Genomic DNA, 11019 nt, shown 5'->3' with positions numbered 1-11019 from the left:
TGGACACTTGTTAGTTGCTTATTGGTCAAGTTATCTACACAGGTTTAAAATTCTGGAAATGGGATGTTTTTCTTTTTTTTTCTTTTTTTTTTTTTCCAGGAGTAGGCTGTCATTTGTTTTTCCACTAAAAAGAGAAAACTGAGCTGTTTGTATTGAGGGCAAGTGAGTGTGGGCCATTTGTGTTGCAACACAGCTTTCCAGTAATCAAAAGGAGAGTATGGAAAATAGAGCAAGCTAAGTTTTATATACATGAGTAGAGAAGCTCGATACCCGGGGTCAAGTCCATAACATATGCACCATGTCCCCTATAAAGGCGTACCCCCAGAAGGAATTTCCAGTATAGCCAGGAACCATGGTTGCTAGCCGTGCAGGGACCATCTACCAGCACCTGAGGACCATCATCTACCAGCGTGTGAGGACAATCAGTGCAGATTCCATTGCATTGGAGTTAATTGAACAGGAAGAAACAGCGGCCCATGCATTATTCTAAGAAGCTCTCACATGTGCCTGCCACGTCCGTCCCCATCTACATATGTAGCCGTGTACTGTATGGTGAGAGACGCTGTTCAGCAGAGAATAGACAATTGAGATTACACCTCTGGAGATGATGGACAAATACTCTGAAATGTCTTAAAAGTATGTAGAGGATCAAAACGATCCAGGAAACTTGACAACCTGAAATATTCAGAGGAAGGGATTGGGTATTCCTCTGTCCATCTCAAAAGATACAAAGCCTGAAGAGAAGAACTAGTAGGTTTGCTCATACTCATTCGCCAACCAAGATGAAAAGGAAATGTAATCTTCTGCAGCGGGTGCCCTATTATACCATAGAGATGGAGGGCGAGGTGAGGGCATGCAAGTTAGCTTGAGAATTTAACTGCATGCCAAATTTAAAGGGAAAGAAACGTCTAAAGGCTTTAGGCGGAAAATCTCAAGAGTGGGGAAAGTGGGCAAAGAGGAAATGTTGCGAACTTCCAGGAAGAACCACAAGGGCATTTCAGTGGTTAAATGTAGTGTAGAAAGTTATGCTATTCAAGCTGTCTGATACTCATGTGATGGGTTGGGAATGCCAAGACTACCATCTCCTTCATGGAATGTCGGAGTACAGAGAAGGGTACAGGGTTGTCCAACCTTCCAGTTATAGGAGGTGAGACTTTTTTACAGGAGTTGCAAAAAGCATGTTGGAATGGAAACGGGCAGTGTACCTAAAAGGTAGAGACATATTGAGGTATCTTCATTTTAACATAATTTATTCTGTCTAGCCAGAAAGTGGGGACCAAGGAGATATTAGCGTGGAATTGGAGTGAAGTATAGGTGGGCAGTTGGCTTTAAAAAAAAAAGGTGTTATATGAAAAGGTAATGCAGATCACTAATTAGTCCAGATGGGTGGTAGACCACTAAAATAAGTAGATTGTAAGGCAGAAATGTCATGCTTAGGTATAGAGATGAATTCATCACCATGCCAGAAAAATCACCCAAAGCTGTGAGTGTGTGGGGGGAGTTATTAAACTCTTATAAAGCCTTTTATAAGTGATATTAAAATGAAGTCAACTAATAGAAATAATTATGTGACAGACCAATTGCCTTGATACTCATGATGGCTGCAGCAAGTGGCTCCATGGAAAGCCCAAACAAGAAGGAAAAAGGGGACATCCCTGTTGTTTCCCTCATGATGGGGAATCGTAAAGATTTATATCCAGCGTACTGAGTCTGGTGTTTTCAATCAGTGGGATGATGAACCAGATCAGGTGTAATTGGGGATATATCAAAATTTGATTTTTGGCCTGACATTTCAGATGAAGACTTGTAGACGCTCATCAGGCTGGATAGGGTTAGGAATCCCATCTGTAGAGCGTTTTGACTCCACCAATCTACATGCAAACAAATTGTGCACAAATGTAAGAAATTCAAAACCATTCTTGCCTTCCCCAGGAGTGGTTGACTGGTAAAGATTGCTCTAAGTGTAAAGCATATGTTAAGGGCATGTCACACTAAGAGATATCGCTAGCAATATCGCTATAACTTGTGACGTTATAGCGATATTGCTAGCGATATCGCTATGTCTGATACTTACCTACAACCCGCTCCCCCGCTGGTTATCGCTGATCGCGTGAGAACGGCCTGGACTGTTTCTTGTCGTCAGCTTCCTGCGGCGCTTCCTGCTGTGACGACGAGCGAGGCGGGAGGACACAGGATTGCCGCATCTGACAGGTAAGTAGCGATCCCCGTCCCCAGCGATGTCGCTAGTAAGATCTGCCTGTGTGGCAGCTCAATAGCGACCACTTAGCGATGTACCAGCGATCCTGACCGCGTCATATCGCTGGTTGGGATCGCTGGTACATCGCTAAGTGTGACAGTACCATTAGTCTGCAGTGTCACAATGTCACAAAGGAACCCAAGGTAACATCTAAGCAGTTAAAGGCTCCTCTCTCACATTAGCTAATGTTTGAGTCCATCATCAGGACAACACTGAACAACAATGATGAGCATGCCAAGATTGCAGGGAGAAAGCCACCGCTGTCCAAAAAGAACATTGCTGCCCTTCTGCTGTATGCTAAACATCACTTGGTCAGAAAGCTACTGGGATAATCCTTGTATTTAATGATTTTGTTATTGTTTTATTTCACTTTATTTGGTTCGTATATCTGATATATGTTTTTTGTATTTCAGCGATAAAGTGATAAAGGCTCGGGCTGAGCCGAAACGTCTCGTTTATATCGCTTCTACTGTATGCTATATATTCTTGTTTGGCTCCCACATGTAATAAAATAAAAACCCATTTGCATAAAATCTGTTTGAGTGTGCGGTGAATTAGACTAATTTGAGATTGGGACCTACTGGTCCGTTGCACCTGCACCTCGTTATTTTGACTAGAGTGCATGCTAACTCCCCAGTTTATAGCAAAATATTATGTCAATATTGCAGTTTATTTTTGGGTATGGGTTTCTTGGTTATCCCTCGCAATCGGGAAGGGCAGACCACCTACCATGCTGCTGACATTATTTCCCTTTTAATTTTGCGTAGCTGACACATCTTGTCACTTCTGTTTTATTTAACATTGGTCTCGGTGTCATAGGATAGTTTATTTTGATTAGTTTTGTAAACAGACAACTTTTTGATTAGCAAAGGTTAAGGGTACTGTTACATTTAGCGATGCACCAGTGATTCCGACCATGATACGACCCGGTCAGGATCGCTGGTGCATCGCTAAATGGTCGCTAGTGAGCTGCCAAACAGGCAGATCTCGCCAGCGACATAGCAGCGGTCGGCGGTCGTTACTTATCTGTCAGACGCGGCGATGAAGACGTTCTCCCGCCCGTGTCTACGCGTCGCTCGTCGGCGCCAGCAGGAAGCTGACGACGAGAAACGGTCCACGACGTTCTCCCGCGATCAGCGATAACCAGCGGGGAGCCGGTCTGAGGTAAGTATCACACATAGCAATATCGCTAGCAATATCGCTGCTGCGTCACAAAATCGGTGACATTATAGCGATCTCGCTAGCGATCTCGCTGTGTGGAACGGGGGCTTTAGACTAATTTTTTGCAGCCATAATGCCTGGCCCAAACAGTGACTGTGATCAAAACTAACTTTTTCATGAGCAATAATACAGTCACTTGAACCTTCTCTTAACTGTTATTACTTAGGCAAGAGTCAGACGGCCGTAGAACTCGAACGAAAATTGTTTTGCAGTGCACAGACTGGCCGGCAGCTCTCCCGACCAACGTGTGACAGCTGCATAGAAATACACATTATCATGCTCGGGTCAGGAGAGCCGCTTGCCACGCTGTCACGCCCCCTGACGAAGCCTTGGGTGAAACATGCGTTGGGGCTTGTGGGCCAGGACACATGTACCTCTACCCCCTTCTTTTGACATACCATCTAGATGTAAGTATTTACTTCTTCACTAAATCATTTAGTAATAGGCATAGCACTAAGCCCCCTGACTAGGGGGTACTTATGGTAGGGTCTTTACCTGTTTAGTGTGTGTTCCTTAAAAAAAAAAAATCACACTGTATGCATTATACATGTGTCCTGGCACCACTTTCAGGAATACTGTTTTAGGCTAGTTTCACACTAGCGTTTATGAGCGCAGCGACGGCCTGCGCACGGCCGCCACTAAGCCCCGCGCCCCCGCCGGTAGCTCCGCCCACCGGCGCATGACGCTGCATGCGCCCTGCGTCCCCTATCTTTATCACAGGGGGCGCAGGCCATGCGCAGTATGCGTTTGGCGGCGCATGCGTCCTTTTGACGGTGCGCCGACCTGCGCCAAACGCAACCTGCTGCAGTTTGGTTGCGTCGGCGCACCGTCAAAAAGGCGCATGCGCCGCCAAACGCATACTGCGCACGGCCTGCGCCCCCTGTGATAAAGATAGGGGGCGCATGCAGCGTCATGCGCCGGTGGGCGGAGCTACCGGCGGGGCGCGGCAGGGGGCGGGGCTTAGCGGCGGCCGTGCGCAGGCCGTCGCTGCGCTCATAAACGCTAGTGTGAAACTAGCCTTAGTTATATGTTTTACATATTGATATATATTTTAACTATAAATAAAATGTTATATTTTGAAACCCAGTTTTGCACTTTTTTTATCTTGTGTTTGTTTACAGGTTTATCCTTGAGTGTGTCTCTTGAAGGTTTTTTCTTTGCTCATTTTTTGTTGGTATTTATAAGAACTAACAGGCAAGTAGTTGCTAACTGCCAAACTGTTTTGCCCTGCGATGTTCTGTTCCGGCTCATTGGCCACAGACCGCTCCTGCCGGCGATTCTGAGGATTCCGTTGACGTCATGACAATAGAGCAGTGTCTTCTCTTCCACTCTACTCTCTTAACGGGCCGTCACTGTTGATGTCATGCTGATTGACCGCCGGCCCCCTGCGCCTAACTAATGAGTCTGCTGTCGGATCAGCATGATGCCCTATCGACGGAGCAGCCTAGAAAAGGAGATGCTGCAAAAAGAGGTCATGTTAGAAACTAGATTAAAGGGAATCTGTCACCCCATTTTTCGAGTATCATCTGCCAGCACCGCCATCAGGGGCTTATCTACAGCATTCTGTAATGCTGTAGATAAGCCCCCGATGTAACCTGAAAGATAAGAAAAATGAGTTAGATTATACTCACCCAGGGGCGGTCCGGGTCCGGGCTTGGTCCGATGGGAGTGGCGGTCCGGTCCGGCGCCTCCCATCTTCGAACGGTGACGTCCTCTTCTTTGCTTCCTGTCAAGGCTCCTGCGCACTGCAGTATTCTGCTGTGCCCTCAACAGAGGAGCCACAACAGGCAGCAAAGAGGACGTCACTGTTAGAAGATGGGAGGCGCCGGACCGCAACACCCATCGGACCAAGACCGGACCGGACCTACATAATACTGTAGATAAGCTCCTGATGTTGGTGCCGCCAGCAGATACTCGAAAAATGGATTAACAGATTCCCTTTAAAGGGGTTGTCTGAAAGTACGGTAATAGCGGTGATGGAGGTCCTGTATCTTCAGAAGGGTCAGCTGCTACATCGCCTATTGTGATTGTTGAATCGTATGTGATCAGCGGCCTGTAAATGTCTCATCTGTCCTCATGACCATGGTGATAATGTATCTTCTGCAAAGTCTGATGTAAAGAGCAGTAAATAGAAGTCTAAAATGGTCTCAGTGGCCAGTGTGAAAAACATTTCTAAGGTGTCGTTTTTTTTTCTATAAAAATAAAAAAAATATTGTTTGTACTCATTTAACGTAAAACCCTGGTTTAAACAGTAGGTCTTTTGTGATGACACTTTGCCTTTAATACAAGGTTGAAAACTGTGAATATGCCATTTCTTCTACATTGTTTTAGGTTTTACAACATGTTTCCTAATGACTTCACTGAGTAAATGAGATTTTTCCCTTACGTCCCTCCGGACAGCACCATGGAGGACGTCCTTCCTTGCCCTATAGTGGGACAGGATCAGAGAGAGGTTAAAAGGCCCCTCCCACCTCCACCCTCCAGTGTTTTTCCTGTCCCAGCAGGGGACGGTTGTATGAGAGGTTGCTCTTAAGCCCCCGTTACACACTGCGATATCGCTAGCAATATCGCTGTAAAGTCACCGATTTTGTGACGTAGCAGCGATATTGCTAGCGATATCGCTACATGTGATACCTCCGACCGGCTCCCCTGCTGGTTATCGCTGGTCGCGAGAGAAGGTCCTGGACCATTTCTCGTCGTCAGCTTCTTGCGGCGCTTCCTGCTGTGATGACGAACGACGCGGGCGCGAAGACGTCAGGATCGCCGCGTCTGACAGGTAAGTAGCGACACCCGACCCCTGCGATGTCGCTGGTGAGATCTGCCTGTGTGGCAGCTCACTAGCGACCACTTAGCGATGCACCAGCGATCCATATCGTTGTCAGGATCGCTGGTGCATCGCTATGTGTAACGTTACCCTTAGAGTGAAGATAGCCTGTGGACGTTCATGGCTTTCCATTCCCCTGGCAGGCGGTCCGTGGCTGATTCATCTCTGGGAGAGGTCCCTCAGCCATCATTCGCTGTACCAGACGGGATTAAGGTCTCAGCCCTCTCTTCCCCCCTGTCAAGCGGAGGCTGACACCTCTTGGAGAAGTTCCTCAGCCAGCCTGCATGATGGGCTCAGGGGGATCGTGCGGCGCGTCCAATCCTTCCCCCTGTCAAGGGGCCCTGGGCCGACACTCCCCGGTGGGGAGTCCCTCTGCCCCTGAGACCAGTCGAGCGGACGTGCTCCTGGGTTGAGCCGCTCCTCCTGGTGGGAGGCTCTCGGCTCGGACGCCGGCCGGCAAAACATCGCTACTTCTGGAAAACACGCGGTAGAGAAGGCTGTCGCGCCTCCGGTAACGTCAGCATAAGGTCGGTGTGCGTTCCGTGGCAGAACGCGGAAGTGCAGAACGAGACAGGCAACAGCCTAGTTTCTTGGATCTCGTGGGGCACAGGAGAGGAAATCACTGGCAGTAATACAACATTCCTGACCGAACGCCACTACCCTCCATGGTAGGCTCTCGGCGTTATCAGCTCCCCCTGTCTTTCTAGCAGGTGTGGAGTCAGCACAGGTGAGTGCACGCTGGAATGTTGTGTTCAGGTCCTGGCCTCTCGGTTGATAATAACCTCATGCCTTGGTGCCAAAGCTGGGCCTAGAGCCTCATGTGCTGAGATGTGTCTTCACATATAAGCAGCTAGGCCTTGGACCTCTAGGCTATAGTAAGGCCATTTGTCCAAGCTACATCTCATAATGGGACCTCAGTTGCAGCCCATGTCTGCACAGAGCCTTATGGCTGGACACATGGTGGAATGCAGCACATGGTCTCCAGGGAGACTGCTCTCCACTTGCGGCTCATTAATTAGCTCCTTCAGGTGGAGCCGGTCTGACAATTGAGTTATACTATTCAGAGCGGAGGTTTATCCGGATCTCTGATTGCTCTCTTGGAGGTAACTGGGGGCCTGGTCTCTTGTTTGGCACCTTCAAGCAGGGCCGTAGTCTGTGCATGATATTACATCATAGGGGCATCGTTTTGTCTCTGCATCGTATCGCCGCTGGGCACGATATTGCTGCTGGGCACGAGATATTGCCGCTGTGCACGATATGGCCACTGTGCGCGATATATTGCCGATGTGCACCAGATATGGCCACTGTGCGTGAGATATGGCCGCTGTGCACGAGATATGGCCGCTGTGCACCATACTGCATCATATGGCATCATTGTGTAATCATAGTACCTCTGTGCAACATATGGCTTCATAGTTCCCTTGTGCATCAGACTGCATGCATCATGGGGCTGCATAGTGCCTCTGTTCATCATACTGCATCAGGGGGCTTCATAGGGCCTCTATGCAGCGTGTTCCACTATGTGGCTTCATAGTGCCTTTGTGCATCGTATTGCATCATAGCGCTTTATAGTGTCTGTGCATCATACCGCATCATATAGCTTCATAGTCCCTTGGTGCATCATATTGCATCATAAGCCTTCATAGTGGCTCTATGCATCATATTGCTTCATAGCGCCCCATAGTGTCTTGGCACATCATATTGCGTCATAGCGCTTCTGTACAGCATAAGGCTTATGTGCGTCATATGGCGTCATAAGGCTTGGGTACCCCTGCGCCTCGGGGTCATTTGTGGGTCTTAATACCTCTGTGCTTCATAGTACCTCGGCTTTGAGCCTCTGGCTGTGGGCCTCTGGCTTAGACCTTCTGACTTGTGCCTTTTTGTGGGCCGCACCTTGTATGGTCGGCCTACCACTTCACATTTTGTCTCAGGCCCCAACTCTGGTCTTCGTGTTTCGGGACCCAGACCCAGTTTCTGTTGCTTCATTCTTGGCAACTGGACTTAGCCAGACGAATAGTTATGCTTGGATTGGCCTAGTAACTTAGCATTTCTTCTATTTGGAACAGAACTCTCAAATGAGTTACTGTCTTGGGTGCTAAAGGCAGGTCTCTCTCTCATAGTTAGCTTTTAAAGGGGGGCATACGTCTCTGGGGTTCATCCTTTAAGTGGACATATTCTGGGTGCAGAAAATCCCATAGAGCAGTCGGACTAGTTTCCTTGATAGACACACAGTAGGCAGATTCTTGTCCCATAAATCTGTTGTATTATGTTTACCAGGGGTGGCATCACTACTTTTTGTACCTGGTGGCGGTTCAGCAGCTCTCCGTCAGGTGGCAGAGGATCCCATACTCGCTGCTCTTACAGGAGTCATGGCTCCTAAGGTAAAGAAGCTGTATCCATGACTCTTGCAGTTGAGAACCCATAGTCCCTCTGCCTCGCAGTAGTCAATCCCCTCTGCGATGGGAGGAAACCTACCTCCCTCTAGTTATAGAGTTTGGTTCCTCCCACCATAGCAGTCAGGGGTATAAATATCTCCCTCCCTGAGACCTTTGTTTTGGTATTCTCCATGGTGCTGTCCGGAGGGACGTAAGGGAAAAAGGGAATTAGACCTACCGGTAATTCTGTTTCCTGTAGTCCCTCAGGACAGCACCCTTAGTTCCCTCCCTTATGTTTGTCTTTAGGCCTGCATGGGATCGATCGGCAGATTGTTCATCAGGTCATCGTGGCTCGAGATTGGGATGGAGCTGCTAAAGGGTCTTGCATACGCGTTTGTAAGGGCGCGTTTAGACCATTTCCATCCATCCTCGGTGGTACTTTGAAAAAACACTGGAGGGTGGAGGTGGGAGGGGCCTTTTAACCGCTCTCTGATCCTGTCCCACTATAGGGCAAGGATGTCCTCCATGGTGCTGTCCTGAGGGACTACAGGAAAAAGAATTACCGGTAGGTCTAATTCCTCTTTTTACTTTTTGCTGTCCTGTAAGAAGTTCTAGGAATGGTTTCTAATACTGAATCTTTTCATAGACCCATTATTAAAGGGCTTCTCCTGTTTTATTGCCTTAGTGGAGTGGTCGTCCTGTAAGCTATGTGAATGTGGCTGTATTTACTTGTTGGGGTATAGTGATAGAGGTTATGTTCACATTTGTCTGTTACTAAAACACATGTAATCTGTATATATCATGCGCAAATATGGAACTTATTTCAGAAAAGAACAGTCCTGACTGTTTTCTTGCAGATTTTTCTCCCTCATCTGAATAGTCATGAGTCTGCAGACTTCCATCCAGAGCTGATGGAACAAATCCCTCATTTTCTCTATATGGGAAAGAAGGTACAAAGCGGCGATCCGCATTAGTGAAGTTCACGTAAGCCAAACTTATTCAGCACAAGTTTTTATTTCTACTCACAGGATAGCTATTTCAAAACAACATTACATAAAATCTCTGCGGCCCGACTCAACTTTCAGCTCTCCAGGTTCTCCTGGATTTTATTTCAATTCCATGTGAAGCAAGTGTCAGCCCAGGGTACCGTGTCTGCTAGTATGCAAAGCATATACCAGGAGTCCCAGTTCAGTAAATCTGAAAAATCATGGTTTTCAGGCTTTCTCACTCACTTTATTGGCAAAAGACGTAGAGTACATCACTGTGTGTGCTTTGAGGAGCACTTCCAGTTATTTTCTTGCCTGGTAGGGCCACCCATACAACTCTCTTGACATCTGTCCTAAACCCCTGAAAGACTGCAATTCAAAGGTACTGCACCATTCCTAGCATCCGGGTATGTAGGACGTTGCCAGGGGCAGGTTACCCTTGAAAGTAAGAAGATGGGTATCCATACATTGAGTAGGCAGATGAGAAAATGTTTTCCACTTGAAGAGGACCTAATTAAATGGTCATTCTCAAGTTGTCCCTTGAGCAGCTCACAACTCTGCAGTCTCCTCACTTCCTGGTATCTGGCAGGGTGGGCTATACTCCTTGATTGACCGTTCTGGAGAGCAGCAGAGCTGTAGTATTACAACTATAAAACCCAGCACATGTTCTGCTATAACACACTCATGTCTCAGTGGTTTGATCTTCAGTGTACACCGTTATCACTAAGTTTACACATAAGGATAAAGGAGGATTTTAACACTCTTAACAGGCGCAATGATGCTGGTTATCTGGAGTTGTCACTACACAGGATTGATAAAAGCAGCTTGTCAGGAGCAGAGAAGGAGGGAGGTGAGTAAAGAACTCCTATATAAAAATCAGTGGACTGAAGAGAGCTTACTGGGATGTTAGGAGTTAACCTCTCTCCCGGAATATAAGTACTGCCACTCTCAGCCATGAGTTGGGCAGGCACTGTTGATCGAGCTCCATGGAAACCAGCTGTATGCTATGAAAGACAAACGCTCTCATTGCAGGAGAAGGACAGCAGACAGAAAAAAGCAAGTCAATTGCAAACTTATTGTTACGTTGTCTAACTAATTCAAAGTAATTTACGGTAATAACTTGATAAAACACTTTTAAGTTGTGAACTTTTAAGTTGGGACCTGTTAATGGAGTTGAAAATAAGCAAGGAATACGTTTGGTTTATTGTCCCATAGACATGACGGTGGGATAAGCAGCTGTGTTCGAACTGCGTTAAAACAGTTTTTTTTTTTTTTTTTGTTTTTTCTAGGATGTGGTGTAAAAGGTGTAATTTTAATATAAAATATACAGTATAGGGAGATGATACATTTTGGTGA

At 47.0% G+C, this 11019-nt stretch overlaps 1 protein-coding gene across 3 annotated transcripts in view; it reads left to right on the top strand.

Annotated features, from left to right (window-relative positions):
• Positions 1-11019, top strand: part of HECTD1 (HECT domain E3 ubiquitin protein ligase 1) — a 154396-nt gene that overhangs the window by 29268 nt on the left and 114109 nt on the right. The gene's annotated exons all lie outside the window — the stretch shown is intronic.

This window comes from Dendrobates tinctorius, unplaced genomic scaffold, assembly GCF_039654945.1.
Source record: "Dendrobates tinctorius isolate UK_male_01 unplaced genomic scaffold, ASM3965494v1 ptg000057l, whole genome shotgun sequence".
Lineage (NCBI taxonomy): Eukaryota > Metazoa > Chordata > Amphibia > Anura > Dendrobatidae > Dendrobates > Dendrobates tinctorius.
This window is presented reverse-complemented; position numbering and strand designations above follow the sequence as displayed.